The 25697-nt window shown below is 32.6% G+C and overlaps 1 protein-coding gene and 1 long non-coding RNA gene across 2 annotated transcripts in view; one reads left to right on the forward strand and one right to left on the reverse strand.

Annotated features, from left to right (window-relative positions):
* The window catches only part of LOC145296905 (uncharacterized), a 111396-nt gene that overhangs the window by 18721 nt on the left and 66978 nt on the right, over positions 1-25697 (forward strand). The gene's annotated exons all lie outside the window — the stretch shown is intronic.
* LOC145296901 (uncharacterized) lies at positions 4796-22489 on the reverse strand. Its single transcript, XR_013870068.1, has 2 exons — positions 22411-22489; positions 4796-5261 (listed from the first exon to the last, which is right to left on the reverse strand). It is a non-coding gene; the product is annotated as an uncharacterized LOC145296901 (long non-coding RNA).

Consider the following 25697-nt stretch of genomic DNA (forward strand, 5'->3'; position numbering starts at 1 on the left):
AACTTGCCCTGAACTATGTTCAGTTTCTGTTCTGTCGCCTCTTGGATCTTCCGACCACTCTGTTGTATCAATTAAGATAAAAATGAAATGTAATAAGTCCCCAGACGTACCACTTCATCGTACAGTATATCGATACACTAAGGCTGACTGGGATAGCTTCCGTACATTTATATCTGATCTACCTCTGCATTCCATGTTTAAAAAGGATGTGTCCTCTATAGTATTAGACCTAACTGAATGGTTAATTGTAGGTATTGACCATTTCATACCCTCTAAAAAGTTTCAGCAAAAACCTAACAGCCAGCCATGGTTCTCTCCAGAATGTGCTGCTGCCATTGCGCACAGAAATCACTTTTTCCACTGCTTCAAACGTAATAGATGTATGGAAACTAAAGCCGTTTTCAGGACTGCCAGCAACCATTGTAAGAAAGTAATAAGGAACGCAAGAGAGTTGTATGCTCAATCTGTTAAGTCCAAAGTAGCTGAGCAGCGGCTTGGTTCCCACCAGTTTTGGCAAATAGCAAACAGAATCCTGAACAGAAGCGTGTGCTCCATCCCAACTATTATCAATGGACCTGAGGTAATCTCGTCAGCATCAGACAAAGCCAAACTCTTTGTCAAGAACTTTGCAGCTAATTCTACCCTTTGCGACCAAGACCGCCAACCCCCAATATTTCCTCCTGTATCAGAAAACACGCTATGTGATATACGTATATCTGTATGTGATGTTGCCAAGCTAATCAAAAACCTTGATTCCAGTAAAGCAACTGGCCCTGATGGTATTCCAATTATAGTACTCAAAAAACTTCAACCTGAACTAGCGCCCATACTTACAAAACTGTTTAAACGTTGTCTTAAGGAGAATAGTTTCCCATCTCCCTGGAAAATCTCATCAGTATGCCCTGTATTTAAGAATTCAGGTGATCGCTCATCCCCCTCTCAGTACAGGCCAATAAGTCTCCTGTACGTCATGAGTAAGTTGCTAGAATCTGTGTTAAATACAGAAGTAATCAAACATCTCAACAAAAATAACCTTCTTAGTGACACTCAATATGGTTTCCGTTCTGCTAGATCTACAGCAGATGTCCTTACAGTTATATCGCATAGGATTAGCAAATCTCTCGACGGTGGCAATCTTTCTAGGGCAATTGCTCTTGACATATCTAAAGCCTTTGATAGGGTATGGCATAAAGGTTTACTTCACAAGATCTCCAGCTATGGTATAGCTGGAAAAGTCTTCTCAATTATTAAATCATTTCTTTCTGATAGGTTCATAAGAGTAGTAGTTGAGGGGCAAAAATCAGAAGCTCACAGTATTAATGCCGGTGTCCCTCAGGGATCCATCCTGGGCCCAACTCTTTTCCTGATCTACATTAATGATCTTCCAAATCATATCCTTACATCATTTGTAGACATTTATGCTGACGACACTACCATTTATGGTACCACATCTAAGACAGTAAACGAGCAAGTACTCTCCAATTCTCTCTCCTCTGATCTTGAGCATGTAGTACAATGGGGAAAGGAGTGGCTGGTTACTTTTAATGCATCTAAAACCAAGCTTCTCTCTTTACATCATCAACATTTTAATCCACATTTGTCATCAATTGAAATGAATGGCTCTCGTCTTCAGGAGGCCTCAAGTTTTGACAAGCTTCTGGGCTTGACCATTACTCCTGATCTTAAATGGAACACGTACATCAAATCTGTTGCCAAGGCCGCTGGAAAAATGGTGGGATCTTTCTATCGATCCAGTAGATATCTCACTGCTGATGCTATTCTCTATCTATATAAGAGCCAGGTACGTCCAAGGATGGAATACTGTTGCCACATCTGGGCAGGAGCTGCTAGAAAGGACTTGTCCTGCCTTGATAGAGTTCAAAATAGACTTCGTAGCCTCGTAGGAGATGTCCTTTTCTCCTCCTTACAACCTCTATCTCACAGAAGAGATGTTGCGAGTTTGTCTCTGATGTATCGTTATTTTCATGGAAAGTGTTCAACTGAGCTTCAATCTATGGTCCCCCCTCGCCAAACTTTCACAAGAAACACTCGTCTAGCTGTAAACACTATCAATAATTTCCCCCACTCTTTATCTGTGCCTAAACCTAAACATAGATTCCATGAACAAAGCTTCTTTCTTAGAACTGCACGCCTGTGGAATTGTCTTCCGTTTTCCTGCTTTCCGGCTGACTACAATATGGTTGTGTTCAAGTCTAAGGTAAATAAGTTCTTGATGAGCCGTTCCATATAAGTTATTAAATTTACCAAATTTTCATTACTAATGATTACTATATTGACCAACTTCTACTGTACACTCTTTAACCCTTATCCTTGAGTGGCCTCTGGGCCTTGATAATGTGGTGATGCCTTTGTAAAAAAAAAAAAAAAAAAAAATCTATATATATATGTAACTGTAATGTATCTATATATATGTATATATGTAAATGTAATATATATATGTAAATGTAATATATATATATATATATGTAATATATATATGTATATATATATATGTAAATGTAATATATATATATGTAAATGTAATATATATATATATATGTAAATGTAATATATATATATGTAAATGTAATATATATATATATGTAAATGTAATATGTATATATGTAAATGTAATATGTATATATGTAAATGTAATATATATATATATATATGTAAATGTAATATATGTATATATATGTAAATGTAATATATATATATATATATGTAAATGTAATATATGTATATATATGTAAATGTAATATATATATATATATATGTAAATGTAATATATGTATATATATGTAAATGTAATATATGTATATATATGTAAATGTAATATATATATATATATATATGTAAATGTAATATATATATATATATATGTAAATGTAATATATATATATATATGTAAATGTAATATATATATATATATGTAAATGTAATATATATATATATATATGTAAATGTAATATATATATATATATATATGTAAATGTAATATATATATATATATGTAAATGTAATATATATATATATATGTAAATGTAATATATATATATGTAAATGTAATATATATATATATATGTAAATGTAATATATATATATATATGTAAATGTAATATATATATATATATGTAAATGTAATATATATATATATATATATGTAAATGTAATATATATATATATGTAAATGTAATATATATATATATGTAAATGTAATATATATATATATATATATATGTAAATATAATATATATATATATATATATGTAAATGTAATATATATATATATATATGTAAATGTAATATATATATATATATATATATATATATATATATATGTAAATGTAATATATATATATATATATATATATGTAAATGTAATATATATATATATGTAAATGTAATATATATATATATGTAAATGTAATATATATATATATATATATATATATATGTAAATGTAATATATATATATATGTAAATGTAATATATATATATATATATATATATATACGTAAATGTAATATATATATATATGTGTGTGTATATATAAATGTAATATATATATATATAGGTAAATGTAATATATATATATATATATATGTGTGTGAGTGTGTATATATATATATATATATATATATATATATATATATATCAATGTGTATATATTCAATAAGCTTTAAATTTTAACCTATTAAAGTACCAACCAGAATAAAATCAAAACACAAATTAATAAAACTGCACCGTTATCCTATTACATTGGGATTCGGCATCCCCAGGAGTTCAGAAAAGGTAAAAATGGCCAAAAATAACATGTTTTGCCTCATAGCATTTGATCCATCCATTAGATTTTCCTGAAACTTAGTCAAAATGTGGAGGCCATTGTTCTTAATATAAATTCAGTATTAGGAAGTATTAGCAACATTCTGGTTCGCATCCCTCTGGGACTTTTGGGCTAAAAGAAACATGCCTTTTTCGAGCCCTTCTTTCATAAGCTTCATATGTATGTCAATATAGTGGTTTTCTATGGTGCTAAATTCAAATATAAATGTTCGTCCATTTTCACTGGGATTCAGCATTCCCAGGAGCTCAAAAAGGGTCATAAATTCCCCCAAATTGCAAAAAATGACACTTTTGCCCCATCCATTAGATTTTCTTAAATTTTGCAAAAATGTGAAGGCAACGTTGGTCCTTCACACTTCTCACATTCATCATTTCTTCACTATTTTTTGTGGCGTCATCTCACATGCAGCACCAGAGGAGGACCATACACGTGCAGCTTGTTTTTATTATTTTTTAATTCAGGAAAATCAAATTTCATCACAAGCTAAATGGGAGACCTGCTGTGTGTCATATTTGTTTAGGATGCAGACAGCTCACAAGAGCAGCTAACTCAAATCAAATATTTCATTTTCTTTTAACTTCTCCAGAAGTAAGAAATCATCAATTGCTGGCAAAAATAATTAATCGCTAAAAATTGTAAAATGTTATTTTCTTAAATAAAAAAAATAGTTCGTCAATTTGCATGATTTTTGGAATGTAACATCTTCATTCCGTGACGAGTATGTACATAATAAAGATTTTTTTTTTTTTTTTGAATAAGTGTAATTCTATATATGCACCTAACTTACAGATCAAATCAAATTTTACTGCTTAAAAAATAACAAGTAATTACGGAGAAGAGAAAGTCATTATTGGGTTTACTTTTAGTGGCATCGTAACCCTTGCCGACTCCTCTATTTGGTCCTCACATTTCATGAACGATATTTCTGACAAAAGACACAGATTGAATGAAATAGGTAAGAAGCTAGTTAAAGTAGAGAATAGTACAGGGTGTTCCAAAATGGTTGACCCCATTCTAAATGCCCATATCTCGGAAACTACTTGATGAATCTTAATGAAACTAAATACACTTTCTGTTGAAGATCATAAGTTTTATTGGTTAAATTTACAAAAAAGTACAAATATTTGTTGCTTCTATGACAGATTTTCATAAATGTTCAATATGAGCGCTGCCTGTGACTCTGCACACGTCAAGTCGGTATTCGAGCTTGTGCCAAACTTGCTTTAGCTTTTAAGTATGTATAAGCAGTCCTTTTCTTGAAATTTTTGATGCCCAGTCCTTATTTGTTTTGTAGTTGGTGCCTTCTTGACAAAATTTTTGAAGAAGGCACACTGCACTATCTTCGGTAACTGAGTCCGAGCATACTCTAACATGCAAAATGCCTTTTCTTTTGGAGTGAACGGCATTTCTTAACCTGAAAAGATAGAAATGCAAAACGTTACACATAAAAACTTGAAACGTTTCTACACAAGCTATGAAAATTTGAGGTAATTCCAATGAAAATTGTCAAAATTATTGGCCTACAAAATGAGGTCAAACATTTTAGAATACCCTATATATTACACTAACCCCTAGAAGAGTTTCAGTTCAACCATAGGTTGGTCCTGTTTATTCAAATTTAATAGTCTGGCCATAGCTTTGTCATGCTTAGATTTCAAATAAAATTTTAACAGATCTTGAGTGGAGAGCCATTCTTATAATAAAATAGAATCCAAAAAGGGTTTGTGAAAGAAATATCTCCATAGAAAAAAGAAAATTAACCAATTGCGAATATCTATAATATAAAGCTGAACGTCTGTGTGTCTGGTCATGAATAGGCTTCTATATGGTTGACTATTATAGAAAACTGATCACATATAATGATAGAAGATGTATTAAGACACAGGAATGGGTATGTTTGATCTGGCATAATGATGATTCATTAAAATTGTGGGGTCTGCATACGCGCCTGGTCCACAAAGTATGGAAATAAAAAATTTAAAAATTAAAAAGAAAACGTTTACAAGTGTTTTTGATATAGACGTACATAATAATACTTTGATAAGTATGTTTTAACTTAAATAGGGATGGTATAATAAAATTGTGGGGTCTGCGTTCGCACCTGGCCTCCATAGAATGGAAATGGGCACAAACTTTAATAAAGACTTTTCATATCTATCTACGTAAGTATACTTTGATAATTATGTTTCAGTTTGAAAAATATGGTATAATAAAATTATGGGGTGTTCGTTCGCGCCTGACCTCCATAGAATGTAAATATGTCACAAAATTTAACAAGGTTTTTTAATATAGATCCACAGAATATTGTGATAAGTGTTTCAGTGTGAACAGGTATGGTATAATAAATTATGGGGTTTATCTATTTTATTTTTACTTTCATCATATTTTGCTTTGATTTTGATACTCCCAAATTCGAAGCTATCTCTTTAAAATCCTTTCTTTTCATAACCTATCATACTTTCATAAATCAGAGTCCATTTTCTGTAGGCTGTTTCTGAACCCAGTCAACTGCAGATACTTTTGCTAGTATATATGTAATTGTACCAAGTAAAAATTGGTGATATCAATCCAGCTAGCTTTGAATTGTAAAGAATTCTAGGTAAAGAATGGTTGTATTAGTTATAGATGTTGACAAACTTCACATAGTCCTCTGTTATAAGTACCTGGTTTCATAAATAACTGGAGAATTCATTAATGGATGACTAATTTTTACTGAATACAACTGCTTGGATGAAGTCAGTTTGAACAGGCTTAATTGATTCATTCTGCATGAATCAGATGATTTTATGGTTGGTATTGTTTGTTTTTTTTTATATCTTTCTTGTTAGAATTCTTTCCTGGAAAGAAATCAAATGCTTACAGAATGGATCATGTGAAGGTTGCCAATATCCCACGTAAAAATGTTTCTGTAGAACGAACTGGATTCGAACTTATCTCACCCAGGGTGTCAGTCCATATTATTAACTACTTAGTCACCATCACCTTCTAAGGTTTAATTCAATAATTAAAAACAGAAATTCTTGTAGAGCCACTTTTGTAATAGAAAAATAATCCAAAATGGGATATCAAAAGAAACAACTATATCATAGAGAAAACAAGATAATCCAATTGCGAATATTAAATGTAGTTTCAAGCAACAAAAATAACATTATCAATCTAACCAGTGAAGCTTTGGATTGTAAAGAATTTCAAGTAAAAAAAAAAAAAAAATAGCAGCATTAATCCAGTTAGGATTAGCCGAGCATTGTACCTTTCTCATGTATAGACGAAAATCTATGACTGCAGAATGCAAAGAAATTCAGTGTGTTTTATAAAGCGATTTTGGTACCTGATATGTTCGTTCTTATTACCGCTGGCTATAAATATAATCATTCTTATTACCCCTGGCTATAATTATAATCATTCTTATTACCCCTGGCTATAAATATAATCATTCTTATTACCCCTGGCTATAAATATAATCATTCTTATTACCCCTGGCTATAAATATAATCATTCTTATTACCCCTGGCTATAAATATAATCATTCTTATTACCCCTGGCTATAAATATAATCATTCTTATTACCCCTGGCTATAAATATAACCATTCTTATTACCCCTGGCTATAAATATAATCATTCTTATTACCCCTGGCTATAAATATAATCATTCTTATTACCCCTGGCTATAAATATAATCATTCTTACTACCCCTGGCTATAAATATAATCATTCTTATTACCCCTGGCTATAAATATAATCATTCTTATTATCCCTGGCTATAAATATAATCATTCTTATTACCCCTGGCTATAAATATAATCATTCTTATTACCCCTGGCTTTAAATATAATCATTCTTATTACCCCTGGCTATAAATATAATCATTCTTATTACCCCTGGCTATAAATATAATCATTCTTATTACCCCTGGCTATAAATATAATCATTTTTATCACTTCTGGCTAGAAATATAATCATTCTTATTACCCCTGGCTATAAATATAATCATTTTTATCACTTCTGGCTAGAAATATAATCATTCTTACTACCCCTGGCTATAAATATAATCATTTTTATCACTTCTGGCTAGAAATATAATCATTCTTATTACCCCTGGCTATAAATATAATCATTTTTATCACTTCTGGCTAGAAATATAATCATTCTTATTACCCCTGGCTATAAATATAATCATTCTTATTACCCCTGGCTATAAATATAATCATTCTTATTATCCCTGGCTATAAATATAATCATTTTTATCACTTCTGGCTAGAAATATAATCATTCTTATTATCCTTGGCTATAAATATAATCCTTTTTATCACTCCTGGCTAGAAATATAATTGTTCTGGCTATACTCTTCCAAATACCTTATATTTTTTGTTTGTTTTTGAATAAGTATAATTCTAAATAAGCACCTAGAATTTTTTGTAACATTTAGAGAGGATGAGCATGTGTCATCCTCAGTGGCATAGCAACTATTTTTTGCTACACGGGGCGGTCCTAAGATTACCCACCCCACCGCCCATTGATAATCTGTTAACCTTAAAAATTCCAGAATATCTTCAAAATATTTTCACAGAATTACAATTCAAGGATCTAATTTAAGACTGCTATTATTAGTCCCAGACTTTCATCCTATTACAGTACCTGTATACATATGCAGTCAGCATCATAGAAAAACTGAAGACTTTTCAAAACAAAAACAGTCAAATCATAAAAAAAAAAAATTAATTAATTTACTGGCTTTGCAAACTGGATACGCAAACAAAGGAAACTAAGGCTCTTTCAGACTTTTTGCTAGCTTTTTATTATTTTAATTTTTTTTCTCTTTCCGCGTCTTCAAAATGCCGCCTCTGGCACATGCCGCGCGAAGCGGCCGCCCATTCCTTTGTTACACCAGTGGTCATTCTATGTCCACCTTTTTTCTGTTTCTTTTTAATTTAATTTTAAGTTTGCAAATTCAAACCTGTTTTTTTTTTTTCCACAAACATAACATTGCTTGGAATTTGATTAACGTGCAACAAATGTTAACGGACAGTTCGCATATGTCGTTTTCAACAAACGCGTACACATATGCCAGTGATCGATCACTAAAACAAATCAAATAATAAAAAGGTTTTATTCATACATGTGTGGTCGCTCCTCATTCTCTGATCTTTTCCATGCATGGCCGTTGATCCTCTCGTGGCCATTGGTTTTTTTGTTTAACTCAAAACCAATCTACTCATGCAAGGAAACACAATGGAGATTTGTTCACTCTCAAAGGTTTTAATCATAGAGTTTGAGACATTAACGCAGTAGGACTGCTTTCATGCAGACTACAAGATGGTTATTTTCAAATCTTATATATAAAGGGCTACATGTCTGTCTGTCTCTATATTTGCTCTTTGTGGGGAAGAGACCATGTAAATTATTTTTTACTTAGTGTTAAAATAGTCAATCTTGAAGCAATATTCACTTAGATTCTTCTATATTTTCTGATGCATCTGGCTCGCTTCCCAGTTCCAACTGCCTAGAAACTCTGTTCTCTTCCCACGTGACCTAATTTCTCTCATATCATTCGACCTCTGCATATATATATATATATATATATATATATATATATATATATATATATATATATATATATATATGAGCAAACAGTTAATAAAATGTTAAAAAACACTTTGAAATGAGTTAAAAACATATTTAATCTGAAAAGGAAACACTAGATAAATGGATAGTCCTTAATCCGCAGAGTTTCGAAGAAATACTTTCCTTCTCATCAGAGGGTAGGAATTAGCAAAGTGCGGGATCGGATTTTGCATGCAGAAGTATTTGATGAAACAACAAGTAAGTCAAAGATCTTACTTGAAAACAAAAAAAGTGAAGCAGAGGGAATATGGTGAAGAAAAAGGTGATTACACATGAATGGATAGTCTGGTGGAAGATAAAAAATCCAGTGACGGTAAAATCCAAATGTAAAATTTCAAGAAAGTTAAAAGAATTTCCATTTGTACAAGTAAAATCCAAGGAAATCCCGTAATTGGAAGAAGATGGTCCATAATAATCCAAAGGCAGAAATCCATGGAATAATTCACAAAAATGTGTACAAGGAAAAAAGAAAAGATTCCAATAATATTAATAAATGAAAAATAAGATATGCTTTTCACTCTACTTTCGAGACATAAATATAAATAAGATCAAGGAAGAGAAAGAGGAGAGAGAAAAAAATGAGAAAAAAAATGATGATAAAGTTAAATATAAAATATAAAATAAAGGGAAACAAAAGTCAAAATGACCCAGATAGGAAATGTTAAAGGCGCGAAAAAAATATATAGGGCAAAATAATATAGGTCAACTGAAATGTATAGGTCATCACTTAAAAAAATGTCAGCAAGAGTTGTTAGATGACACTAAATGGAAAATAAATAAATAAATAGAAAATAAATAATAAATAAAGAATAAATAAATAAAAATAAATTAAAATATATATATATATATATATATATATATATACATTATTTACTTGTCCCCCACAACAGCAGAGTTAGACACAAGGTCGGTTTTTAATGTGGGGGAAAACCAGCTCCCCAAAAAGGGGGCATTCTGGTTAGTAACAGAAATAAAAAAAAATGTATCAGTCATGAAGTATTTCTTCCCCACTAACCGAGATAAAAAGTGATGTGAAAAAAGTGAACAGATATTACACTTTGATCCTAAACAACCGAAACAGCAAATCAGAAGCTATCTGCTAGGACACTATATATACAAATGTAGGTAAATTTGGGCACATTTTTATATAGTGTCCTAGCAGGCATATATAGAAATATATATTCCCAAAATCTCTGGCCTTGATGGAGGATAGACTAAAGTTTACTGCTATGGTTTCAAATGATCTGAAATAACAGCAAGGGAAGACTTGATTCCAAATATCTCTCATATGTTATAGCTCGCCTCTTTGGTTTTCATACATAAAGTAAATTTCACAGTGTATAAGGCCTATTTGATACTGGAGATATTCATAATCGTGCCCTATTTCCAAAAGAAGGGAGATATAACATATGAGAAATACTTGGAATCAAGTCTCCCCTTGCTGTTTTTTTTTTGTTGTTTTTTTTCAGATCATTTGAAACCATAGCAGTAAGTTTTAGTTTCCCTTCCATCAAGGCCAGAGCTTTGGGAGAAATATATACGTGTCTAAGCTTATGTCCTCCTAATGAATGTGTATATATAGTGTATATACGTTTTTATATTACGTGTCACAATCATTTATATGATGTGTGTATACACGTGTGTTCATCTATGATCGTCTAACTTTGTGTTCGGCTAATCTAGTTTTTCTATTGTTCATTGAATTGATGCGCGTACAACACTTACAATGGTGTTGATAAGTTAACAACAGACAAGAAATATTGGGTTTGTATTACTGTACACATAGATTCGAAAAAGTTGTCAAAAAACAAATATATAACAAATAAATGTTATCAAAGGCAAGATAAGTTACTTTTCTACCTAACTGGATATATTTTTTGTGTTTTTATTCAGTGTAATATGTTTATTCAGCTCGAAAAGCATACAGTGTTTACCGATGTATTGGAAAATTCAAAATGGCGGCCGACTCTCTCTCGGAGAGAGTAAGTTTGGGAAAAGGTATTATAAATAATAAACTAGACAAAATACTGTTAGAAATTCGCTCAATATATGTTACCGTGACATAAGTTGACATATATTCTGTTGTTTTTTAATAGTATTTTGTCTAGTTTATTATTTATAACATCTTTTCCCAAACTTACCGTGTTAAAGAGACAGTCGGGCGCCATTTTGAATTTTCCAATACATCGGTAAACACTGCATGTTTTTCGAGCTGAATAAACATGTTACATTGAATAAAAACACAAAAAATATATCCAGTTAGGTAGAAAAGTAACTTATCTTGTCTTTGATAGCATTTATTTGTTATATATTTGTTTTTTGACAACTTTTTCGAATCTATGTGTACAGTAATACAAACCCGAAATATTTACAACAGAAAGGGACAAATAAGATTTTCTGGGCCAATGGAGAAACATTTTGGTCCATCTTTAGTCTTGACTTGACAGATACTTAGAAAAGCTGCGAATGAAGATTTGTACAACTTGAAGTCTTGGTGCTATTTACAGCAACTTTATTCCGGAGTTTGCTCCCTTGGAAAGCTACAGCGTTCGTCCTAGACTATCGCCATTTCTGATTCCCTCTACTCTGAGCCATTACGATCTGAAGATCGTCTCTTTTTCCCTCTGGCTACGGACTCCGTCTGCTCTCACTGACTGCCGACTCTTGACTAAGACTAAAATGATACATGTCTTTCAAGCTCTCTCCTAAAATCCACGTTTTTCTTAAGTGACCTCTATGTAAGACTACGTCACATTGTAGAGGTCAGACCTATTTTTAAATCATTGTGCGTGTTCTCACATTCTTTTCTATTAAAACATTTTAGCATAAATACTTTTATCTGTAAATATTTATTTCACCATGATGGCATTTTTTTTTCTGACATTCTATTTTTACAAATATTAATAACGATCATATTTAATCATCGACCAGCACATTTTTCGGTGTTGCCCGAGCAATATCTAACACCTTGAACCCCCCCCCTTCCCGCCTCAATCACGCTAGCTTCAGGTGGTCTATTCCTGTTTCCCACCAAGTTATCCTGACATGTATTAATGCAACACTCACCGAAATTTTGAAATCTCTGTTTTCGCACGGGCGAATTTCAATAATAAAAAAAAAAAATGAACAAAAAACTTGGAAGAAGATGGTCCATAATAATCCAAAGGTAGAAATCCATGGAATAATTCACATAAATGTGTACAAGAAAAAAGAAAAGATTCCAATAATATTAATAAAAGAAAAATAAGATATGCTTTTCACTCTACTTCCGAGACATAAATATAAATAAGAAAGATCAGGGAAGAGAAAGAGGAGAGAGAAAAAAAGGAGAAAAAAAAAATAATGATAAAGTTAAATAAAATATAAAATAAAGGGAAACAAAAGTCAAAATGACCCAGACAGAAAATGTTAAAGGTGCAAAAAAAATATATATAGGTCAAAATAATATAGGTCATCACTTAAAAAAATGTCAGCAAGAGTTGTTAGACGACACTAAATGGAAAATAAATAAATAAATAAATTGATAAATAAATAGAAAATAAATAATAAATAAAGAATAAATAAAGAAAGAAAATATATATTTAAAAAAAAACAAAAAGAAAACAGGCTAATTCTTCTGAAATGTTCTGCTTTTTACAAAAAAAAAAATACATATTTTTACACGCCACCCTACGCAGCTCTTGATGAAAGGAAAGAAAAAGAAAGAAAAAAAAACTCAAACAAATGCCTATGCGGTTAATACAACTCCTAACAACCTTCTTCCTAATGTGTGTAGTCATATAAGTGTTCCTATTTACAATGCCTCCCCACGGGACAGAATTAGACACCAGGGTCGTTTTTTAATGTGGAGAAAAGGAACAAAAATAAAAATTGTCTCAGTCGTGAAGGGTTTCTCCTCCACTGACAGAGAACAAGAAATTGAAGTGTAGATCTGAAGAACAGATACTACACTTTGAGATATTAATTTTTTTATTCACAAGAAAAAAATACAATTGGGAAAATGAACAAAAAACTTAGGCACAAGGCCAACTCAAAAAGAAGTGGGGGATGATGAGGTTGGTTGATCCATCTCGTCTCTGTTGTAAATTTTAAATGATTTTTCTCTCGGCCAGCCTCTTTTATCATGGTTACCCCTTTAAATTTGTATTTATGTGTGTGTGGTGGGAGGGGGGGGGTCCTACTTAAGCCCAATTTTAAAACATTTTTTATTTATATAAAAAAGTACAAAAAAGATAACAATCTTAATAAAATTCCAGATACTACACTTTGATCTTGTAGTCATATAAGTGTTGGTCAAGTTAATGAGTTGTAATTATTGATATCATAGTAGGTGACATGGTGTGGCCGTGTGATGGAGTTTTGTTGAGTAGTGTTGTGTGCAGAAAAGGGAATGGTAGTCTGGCATAGTTTAGAAAGAGTTCAGGAGTGGGAGTAAGTTTTTTTTTTTTTTTTTTAATGAAAATCACTCCAGATAAAGCATGACGTCACTTGATTGGATTTTTTATGGGCCGTTCTTTTATGGGTCATTAGCCGGTTAAAACAGTTTTTAAGGAGTCAAAAAAGGGTCAAAATTGAAAAAAAATCTTTATACGTTTTGACATTCATCTTGAGTTTATTTTTTAATTTTTAATCAGTTCATATGCATGTCACGTTACTGTTTCGGTTTCGATTCTAGCTGATGGTACCCAAATACTTTTTTTTTTTTTTACTTTTGAAATCACGAATCTATAATAATATATACGAAATCTGGACAAATTAAAATATCATATTTAAGCATATTTTACGACGGGCAAAGCTGGGCGACCCCCCGCCCCCGCTAGTCCAGTATCAACAAATTACTTTTCATCAACCATCCTAATAAGTGATTACATTTTGTTAATTCCATTCATTATATATCCAATCATCTCATAATATTCTTCAATATTGCACTCAACTGACAAGTATCCATTTCGTTATTCCTTATCCTTGAGTAGCTTTTGGCCTTAATACATTAGTCAAAAAAAAAAATAAATAAATAAAAAATATCATGCCTAATTGGTGTATTTCTGTATTAATAAGGTATGTGTCTTGCCACTTGGTCATAAGGAGGTCATTATTTGGGATCATGTCTATCTATCATGTCTAACAATGTTTGTAGGGGAGTTGAGCAACAAGATATATCTTAACATTACGTTTAAACTCCTGCATGTTTGTACAGTCAGGGAAGCAGGAAACAGTGAGGGAATTCCAAAGGCTAGCAGTCTAGGTGTGGGGAGGGGCTATTTAAAGTGGAAGGCTTTCCAGCACCTAAGAACCACAACAGTGAAGGGGTGGGCTTTTGCTGCTTGTTGAGTTGTTTGAGAATATGTATATCGATGGGGGCACAAGTGCTGTGAGTTCATCAGAGCACATTCTATTTAAGTATTTATAAAACAGGCACAGTGATGCAAATTGCAGTGATGGGACAGAGGTTGGAGCTTGGCCAATAGTGGGAGACCTATTAAATTTGAGACACTTTTTTGGACCCTGTCTAAGAGGGAGAAACTAGCAGTAGAAACACAAGTCCAAATGTAACAACAACACTCCATGCATGGGCGAATGGTGGCTTTATAGAGGTATAGAATACTCTTAGGTGTGAGTAATTTTCTAGCACGGTAGAGAGAGCCCAACTTCTTTGCAGTAGTCTTGGCAATGTCTTTAATGTATTTGTTCCTCTGTTGGATAAAGGAACTTAGAGATCTGTAAACACACAAATTCCAGGTTATAAGAGAACAAAGAAAATACCATGTCTGACTTTGACACACATATTGACCTCACAGAACAAAGAAAATACCATGTCAGACTTTTACACATCTATTGATCTCTGATGGAACAAAGAAAGAATTTGTCAATAAAACCAAGTGGTTCGACCAACTAAGAGATGGGGAGAGAGAGAGAGAGAGAGCGCGCGCGAGAGAGAGACGCACAATTGTTACGTCATTAGCTTGTTAACCCCAACTTCATCTTCCACCACTCTTGCTCAATATGTCCGATGACTCCTGTAGGCAAAATAATAATTAATATTTTGTAGTGAAAATGTCTCTGTGTTTGATTGTCAAACGGTTGGAACAAGCTCTATATATTTATTTAGCAGCATGCATTATCGTAGAAGTGCAACAAACATGATTATACATATGTGCGCGATAAACAGCTAAATTATTACGAAGAGAACAGACTATAAAACATTAGCTCAGCTCATGTTGCCTTCGAATTATGCACCAAATTTTAAATTATACGTTTAGCGGTTCATAAAATTCAAGAGGTCGGTGACTGCTTATCTAAGAAATAATAGTCTCTCTGCCTACATGAGTCATTGTTCCATTTATCTGCTGGAATAAAAAAAAAAATAAAAATTGGCCTCCAAAGGCTACATGATTTCAAATGAAAAAATGTTTATAACCATTTTCATAAAGAATGAAAAAGAAAGGGAGAGAAAAAAAATAGCTGTTGCATTGTGGGAGTCCATATAGATGTAGTGTGTATCAGGTCATGTCATATGCTACTGGTACCATGTAACCCAGTACTACCTGCCTCATGGTCAGATCACCGGTGACTAAACTGGTTCTCCCACCAGACTTGTTTGATGAGGAAGGTGGCTAGTCTCCCTGAAGGATTAAAAACAAGACCTTCCAAAAGGCGAATGAACCCTTTTTCAGGGTCAGTGGCCAACTAGCACCGTCTGTGTTTGTGTGTATGTATGCGTGTGTTGTGGTGAAGAAGGCTCCCGTAAGCTGTGGTGAAGGCAACCTTTTCTAGGAGAAGCAAATCTCTGATTTAAAAAACCATAAAGCGGGAGACCGGTACCCGTATTAAGCTGGTCTGCAGTTTAACTTGTTGCTGCTATCTTGCTCTTGCTTGTTGCTGGATCTCAACATTTTGAACCGAGAGAGAGACTTAGCTGTCGTACAAAGCTAAGACTCTGTAACATCATCTGTGTATAGATACTCCCTCAAGCATTTGTCTATTAAAATGGCCCTGTGCCGATGGAAGTCATTTTTGGGCTCATGGACTTTTAAGTGTCTGAGGGAGTGGCACTCGTCTAACAAAATGTTGCAATCATCATATACGTGTCACAGTCATCTATATGATGTGTGTATATACCTATGTTCGCCTATGACCATCTAGCGCTGTGATCATCTAATTTAAAGTTCATTATGTGTGTATGAACATTTAATTACAGTTTTTAATTAAAAAATTTTTTTTATTACATTTTCACCTCAAACAAGGCACATTGCCACTTTGATGTAGGGACTACTATCAGGGACATAATCTACAGGGGCACTATGTGGGAAGTTGGGCAGCAAGATGTTGGTTCACGTTACACTTCTGCATGTCAGTACAGTTGGGGAAGTAGGAACCCGAAAAAGAATTCCAAAATCTAGCGGTTCTGGGGAAGAAACTACTGGAGTAGAAGTCTCCCTTACATCTACGGATCTCTACTGTGAAGGGGTGTAATTTAGCTGCTTGTCAGGTTTGTCGGGGGTATTTACATCGAGGGGATACGAGTGTTTGCAGTTCATCAGGGCATTCACCATTTAAGTACTTATAGAACAGGTAGAGGGATGCTACATTTCGTCGATGGGACAGAAGCTGAAGCTTAGTTTATAATTGAACAATAATATACATGAATACCTTTACAACACAAAGGACGAATAACACTTATCTGGGATTGTAACTTCGGACCAAATCAAGATCACATCTGGTCCATCCTTGATCTCGTTTGACGGAAAGCTGCAATGGAAACTCTTCCCAAGAAAATTACAGACTTCGGATTTTATTTTTGGCAACTTTTATTTCTGATGTTCTCCCATTTGGAAAGCTGTTGCTGGTTCTAGACTAACACATTCTGATCCCCTCTAGTGGAAGCCATCATGATCTGACTCAAGTCGCTCTCTTTCATTTCAAATCTGTAACTCCGTCTGCTCCCTCTCGCTTCCAATCTCTAACTCCAAATCATCATATTTTTTCACTAAACTCTAACTAAAGTCCACGTCACTTTATTATGACCTCTACGTAAGAGTCAACAAACTCTAGAGGTCAATCTATTTTAAATTGTTGATTACATTCTTTACATTTTAACATAGACAATTTTCGCTGTAAATATTTACTTTGCTAGGATAACATACTCTAGAAGTGTAAGCCATTTTGAGTTTCAGAAACAGTTTCAGATGGTTCGCTGTTACACACAAGTCCTGGGAGGGGACTTGTTTGTAGTAGACAGTTCCACAGAACAAAATATTCTTACCGTGTCGAAACTCGGGAAAGAACATGTGAAATTGCTCCAGAAAAGGTTTAATATTTATGAAGCAATTCTGGCTTCTGATTGGTTGGTAGCAGCACGTGAATTTATTTGATTCGTCAGTTCTTAGCAGCATCGTTTATAAATAGAATCGTCCGACTGTGTGGGATCATACCCCATTAGTCTTCCAAAAATATTGCAACACATACTATCTTTGCAAATATTACAACGATCAAAATAATCGACCATTATAATTTGTTTCCGGTGTTTTCTGGTAGACTAACAACACAACATAGCTGCTATTTGTCATCTACGCAACAATCTCTAGTTTTCTTTTAGAACACACGGAAAATTTACGTAAACAACTGGCTAGTCAGAATAAAATATCGATTTGTTAGACTTTACAAAAAAAAATCACCACTTATCATGACCTGAAGGCTAACTGAGGATATGGATTAATAAGTGGTCAGTGGTCGATAGTGGTGGAAATTGAATAGAATTTGATTATTTAAGGGCATGTCTCAGCAAGAACTTGTTTACATTGGACTTGGAGACTACCATGTTGTAGTCAGCTGGAAAGCAGGCTCGTAGTACAGAGTTCCACAGGCTGGCAGTTCTAGTCAAGAAACTTTGTTCATGGAATCTGCATTTAGATTTAGGCACAGATAGAGAGTGGAGGAAACTGCTGATAGTGGTTGTAGCTAGACAAGTTTTGTATTGCTATGGTCAAACTTAGAAAAAAAAACGACTTAATTTTATTTGTTGGATTATAATATACTGTAAAAGAAGCTAATTGATCAAAATAAGTTTTGAAAGTCAATTTACAGTCGTCTGACAATTGTATTATATAAAAGTGAATAGTGTTTGTGGTTGGTTGATGTAAAATAGCAATAAACGACCATTGAGATAAAGTTAACGTTAATGAGTCTGCTGTAATTAGTTAATTGTTTAAAAGGAAATACATTTTATTGCGATATAAAAACGTTTGTCTTTTTTTTTAATGTGAAGCCTCGTAGCTTAAACAATGAATTAAAAGAATAATCTATAATATAAATCTCACCTGTCTATTTAAATGTATGTATGTATGTATGCGTGTATGTTTGTATGTATGCCCAAAACTTCCGACAAAGGCGATGGATTTTCACGAGATAGGTATCGTTTTGAAGCTCGACCCTTCAGATGACAAATATCAAAATATTGTCTAAAAACATTAATTCCTTCACCGTCAACTGGGCACTTTTCTACAAAGAAGTGTCGCTTTTTTTCACAAATATTTTCGAAAGTCATCCCCTCTTTCCGATTGACTAGCCTTAATTTAAAACTTCGCCACTTCCGGTTTGGCGATGGATGCAACGGCAAAGACATCACATACTTTTTTCACGTTCTTTTCCTCCTCTGCGGTAAGGGTTCAAGCACTTTACACAATACACACACACACACACATATATATATATATATATATATATATATATATATATATATATATATATATATACACGTAGTTTTGTTGTTGACTTTTTAAACGATATTAAGGAGATCCGGTGTTTTCTTAGAAAGTTGCCCTTTTTTTTCTTTTTTTTTTTTTTTGACGTATTTTTTTATTTATTTATTTTTAAAAACAGTAATCTACGTACACGCGTGTTTCGGGGGCCCAAGCCATCTTCAGTGTCGCTTGACTGTTGTTAGGATTCGAACCCCGGACCTTACGTATTTCAGTCCAGCGTCTTAATCCATTACGCTATGATGCCATAGACAATTTGCTGTTTTAGTTTTTTATCGTATATCTATTTACCTTTTTTTTTTTGCTCAACATGTACCTCCAAACACCCGGGCACCCAGGCTCGTAAATTAATAAAAAAAAAAAAATGTGTTGGGCATGCATAAAAGCGCTCAAGAACGGTATGTGTGCATGCTTTCACTAAATACCCTTTGAGGTATGCACAGAAACGGTATAAAGACAACATCCGAGTCATTCGTCCGGTGTCAACGTTATTACTCAAGTTGCTGGTGGGTGCGTGTTAGCAATCATTCAGAGTCAAGAGTACTCTTATTTTCTCTCTTTTCTTTAGTTTTTGACACAGCTAACAATCTGGTCACTTTGCAGCCTTTGAACAATTATAAGCTAAATATGTAATAATTATTAATGAAAAAAAATGTTATAATTTTAAAGAACAACTGGCACTAATTTCGGCCCAAATTTCAGAAATAATCTAGCATGTATGACTCGTTTCATATATATATATATATATATATATATATATATATATCTCAGAAATAATTTACCATGTATAACTCGTTTCATATATATATATATATATATATATATACTAGCAAAAGTAACCGTCGTTGACTGGGTTCAAAAACAGCCTACAGAAAATGAACGCTGAAACACTTATCACAATATTCTGTGGATCCATATTAAAAAACCTTGTCTGACTGCATAACTGATATTCCCAGCTTCCAGCTTTCAGCATAAACATAAAAATCTGCACCGAGCGATTGCTCATTTTTTGTTTGTTTTCCTTTTACTTGAAGATGAGCTATTCCTTGAAAATTTGGGAACGTAACACTGCATTACCATCTTAGTGTAACACGTTATTTTGATAAATAAATATTTTATAATTGAAGATTATTGAAATCTTTCAATATTGCCATTCTTCTTTTTACTTACCTTGTCTTGTGCCTAACGGGGTTTTTCTACAAGACTGTATTGCCATAATCTTCAAACATAACTCGTTTCAGATATATATATATATATATATATATATATATATATATATATACTAGCAAAAGTACCCGTCGTTGACTGGGTTCAAAAACAGCCTACAGAAAATGGACTCTGATTTATGAAAGTATGATAGGTTATGAAAACGAAGGGTTGTAAAGAGATAGCTTCGAATTTCGGGGTATCAAAACCAAAGCAAAATATGATGAAAGTAAAAATAAAATAGATATACCCCATAATTTATTATACCATACCTGTTCACACTGAAATACTTATCACAATATTCTGTGGATCTATATTAAAAAAACCTTGTTAAACTTTATAACATATTTCCATTCTATGGAGGTCAGGCGCGAACGAACACCCCATAATTGTATTATACCATATTTCTTCAAACTGAAACATAATTATCAAAGTATACTTACGCAGATAGATATGAAAAGTCTTTATTAAAGTTTGTGCCTATTTCCATTCTATGGAGGCCAGGCGCGAACGCAGACCCCACAATTTTATTATACCATCCCTATTTAAGTTAAAACATACTTATCAAAGCATTATTATGTACATCTATATCAAAAACACTTGTAAACGTTTTTTTTTAATTTTTAAATTTTTTATTTCCATACTTTGTGGACCAGGCGCGAACGCAGACCCCACAATTTTAATGAACCACTGTTCTGCCAGATCAAACACACGCATTCCTATGTCTCGATATATCTATCATTATATGTAATCAGTTTTTTAAAATAGTCAACCATATAGGAGCCTATTCGTGACTAGACACACACACACACATTCAGCTTATATATATATATATATATATATATATATATATATATATTACTAGCAGGCCATCAGGCTTTGAAAGGTCATAAAATAATATGCATAAATATTATATTTCCACAATAAAATATATATTTTTATTTATCTTTCAACACGCCTTCTTGTTCTTGGGTTAGGGTCAGAATGTTGTTATAAGTATTTTCAAGTATAGTTTAGCTTCCAGCACTCATCCACTAAGCGATTATGCATATTCTTTTCCTCTTTCTTTCTCTTAAAGATGAGATTTACCTAGAAAATTTGGGAACTTTACCCTACATTACCATCCTGGTGCGACATGTTATTTTGGTAAATAAATATTTTATAATTGAAAATAATGGCAATCTTTCAATATTGGCATTATTGCTTTTACCTACCTTGTCCCGAACCCAACAGTGTTTTATTTACAAAACTATAATGTTATAATCTTCAAACACAACTCCTGGTGCTACCAGATAAGGCTGTCTGAAGATATTGGCTTCCTGAGATATAATGTACCTAACATTGATATTTTTTGTGTTTCTATTCCCTTTTGTAAAACTTAACTATGTTTGCTAAAACCAAAAACAAAAACAACAGCTCACCTTTTCTCCTCTTTCCTTTTTATTTTTCTCCATCCCCCACTTCCTAACTGGTTTCCTAACTTAAAATGTACCAAACATTAATACTATAACCCTCTTCCCTCTCCAATTGCAAAACTCATGCATGTTCTGCAGGGCAGGGAACAAAAATAACAAGATCGATTACAAGACAACCAAACCAAACACTATAAAATTAGCGATTGAAGATACAAAGAGCTTGGTGAATAAAAACCTTCTACAAAATAATTGAATGCAATGTGAATAATCCAAAGGGGTTGATGAGCTTGGCATTAAATAACCCGAAAAGGGTTGATATGCCGTAAAACAAAACAACCAAATCAAACACAACTCTGTTCACACTATGCACATGGTTCAAGCAAACCACATTTTTTTTACCGAAGAATATTTCCATTGATGTCACTGTATTTACAGATTATTTCAGCCAATTACTGTAGAATATACTTGAGGTCCCATCCCCAAACTTGAATATTTTAAAATGTACACAAAAAATAAATAAAATATAAGAATTAAAAAAGTATTATGACGATATGGACTGACCACAAAAGAACGTAGGTTTCCTCAGTCAATCCCAGGTCATGTTGGGTCATTCTATTAGTGCATGAAATATTGTGGAGCCTTGTAGCTTAAACAATGGATTAAAAAAAAAAAAAAAAAAAAAAACGATGTGTGGGGCATGCGCAGAAGCGCTCAAAAACGGTGTGTGCGCGCTCTCATTAAACACCATTGGAGGTATACACATGAGCAATATAAGGACAACATTCGAGTCATCCCAAACTTGAATATTATAAAATGTAAACAAAAAATATAAAATAAAAGAATTAAAAAAATTATTATGACAGTATTGCCTGAGCACAAAAGAACGTAGGTTTCCCCAATCAATTCCAGGTCATGCCGGGTCATTCTATTAATGCTTGGAGTATTGTGGAACTTCGTAGCTTAAACAATGGATTAAAAAATAATAATTAAAAAAAAAAAATACAAAAAAAAAGGGGGAACTCGCGACTCTTTTGACTCCCAATTTTTCGTCTGCTAAAATTTTGATCACGTGATTACGGTGTAGCGTCAATAAAAGAAGCCATTCAAGTGCCGCTTGTTATAGATTTAGCTGTATACGATATTAAAAATCACTTTATTGGTACTTATGCACTTATGTTACAGGGCTGACGGATGTATTGTAACTATTCTGTACTTTCACCTAACAATTTAATAAACAAAAAGATATCGTAAAACTTGAATTTAACTTGAAAATACTATTTTAAAAAAATAGCACGGTAACATGCATCTGCATCACTATTTTACATATTTCTTTTCCAAAGGACCGTTTGAATACATTGATTTATATTTAAAGTGTTGTGTAATTATTTAAAATAAATATTTTAAACTTGAATATTATAAAATGTAAGCAAAAATATAAAATAAAAGAATAAAAAAAGGGCTTTGTATTACTATACACATAGATTCGAAAAAGTTGTCAAAAAACAAATATATAACAAATAAATGTTATAAAAGGCAAGATAAGTTACTTTTCTACCTAACTGGATATATTTTTTGTGTTTTTATTCAATGTAACATGTTTATTCAGCTCGAAAAACATGCAGTGTTTACCGATGTATTGGAAAATTCAAAATTGGCACCCGACTCTCTCTTTAACACGGTAAGTTTGGGAAATGGTGTTATAAATAATAAACTAGACAAAATACTGTTAGAAATTCGCTCAATATATATTACCGTGACATAGGTTGACATATTTCGATGTTTTTTTTAATAGTATTTTGTCTAGTTTATTATTTATAACACCTTTTCCTAAACTTACCGTGTTAAAGAGGGAGCCGGGCGCCATTTTGAATTTTACAATACATCGGTAAATACTGCATGTTTTTCAAGCTGAATAAACAGGTTACATTGAATAAAAACACAAAAAATATATCCAGTTTGGTAGAAAAGTAACTTATCTTGCCTTTTATAACATTTATTTGTTATATATTTGTTTTTTGACAACTTTTTCGAATCTATGTGTACAGTAATACAAACCCCAAAAAAGTAGTATGAACTGACAACAAAACGTAGGTTTCCTCAGTCAATCCCAGGTCATGCCGGGTCATTCTATTAGTACATGAATATTAGAAAAATGTGACCCATTTATGGGTCAACCATCGAGATTGATTTAGATTGTTTAAATCAAGAGAAACTGAGTTTGCAGAGCTAAAATTAAATTAAAGAAAAAGTAAAAATAAAAACAAATTTACTCTCTTTTTATTCTCTCTCTCTCTCTCTCTCTCTCTCTCTCTCTCTCTCTCTCTCTCTCTCTCCACGTATTGAATAGTATTAATACTTGTAGTGATGATACCTATTATTTATAATGGACTATTCCAATCTCTTTCATATTTAGATTGATTACCTTTGACTGTTAATAAACAATGAGAGAGAGAGAGAGAGAGAGAGAGAGAGACGGAAGCGAAACTGATAGAGCCTGTATAGAATCCTATGAAAGAGGGTGAGAGTAATAGACAGAAATGTAGTAAGAGATGGATAACTGAATTCGTAAATAAGACTTCTCAAATTTACTTCTGATGTTAGGCTGTATAAGGGCGTTAACATTGGTCAAAATCGGATTGTCCCTTCGTTGATCAGATTTTTTCGATTATCGATTGGAGGTATTTCAATACGAAACCTATCTAAGAACACTACCAGATGCACAGAGTACATTTGTGTGAAATTTCCAAAAATTCAACCCAGCCGTTTCAGAGTTCATTGGGAACTCTCTCTCTCTCTTATATATATATATATATATATATATATATATATATATATATATATATATATATAAGTAAATATGTTTTTGTGGTCTCTTTGTCTTACCGGATTCCAGGACAAGAATTCATCAAGTTTGATGGAGGTGTAGACATCTTAGTAGTTATTAGAGCTAGGACAACAGCATATTCTTTTCATGATTTTGACTCTCGAGTGTGTATCCGTTGATATTTTATATCCTTTTATATAGAATGATGTCGTTCCCTGTTGATTAACTGTGTCTAACTATGTGGGGTATATACTCGAGAGTCAAAACAATGATAAGAATATTCTGTTGTCATATCCCTAATGATTATAGACAACATCACTTGGAGAAGATGCACCTCTGTGCATGCCAGGTTGTCATGACAAACCCTTGTACAGAGGCACCTTAGACGCTCGAGGATGGTGTCTAATAAGCATTCAAGTTTTCTTCTAATATATATAACTAGCAGGCCACCCAGCGTTGCCTGGTCGAAAAATATGCATAAATATTACAATTTAATTAATGCAGATCTCTTATTTATTATAAATAGAAATATAGGTATTAAAACGCAACGTTAAAATTCTTTTAAAAAACAAATGAAGTAAAAAAAAAAAAAAAACGGAAAGAAACTTAGACATGTGCATGAGAGTATTATGTTTTTTTCTAAACAGTTCAATTCTTGTAAGTAAAAAAAAAAAACATTCTCGAGCTGAGATCGAAACCAAAACCTAAAGACAGCAAGTTGAAGTTCTCAGAAATCAATTCCTGGGACTAACACTTGATCTCTATTTCCGATACATAGATATTCGAATATTCCATTAAAAATTCTCCTTAACTTCTCAAACGCTGAGTTAATAAAGAAGCTGGGAACATAATTTTCCTCTCCCCAATTGACCATTTGGTATTTTTTTAGATTAGGTCCACCTCCACAATTTTCTTTTAAATGACAACTTTTACAGGTTTTCAACTATGCTGAATACGAACATCGCATTGAAATTTTGCAGAAATAAGTAGTTATCGAGATATAAAAAGTTGTATTATGCATTGT

This window comes from Euprymna scolopes, chromosome 17 (assembly GCF_053919585.1).
Source record: "Euprymna scolopes isolate OS-2025 chromosome 17, ASM5391958v1, whole genome shotgun sequence".
NCBI lineage: Eukaryota > Metazoa > Mollusca > Cephalopoda > Sepiida > Sepiolidae > Euprymna > Euprymna scolopes.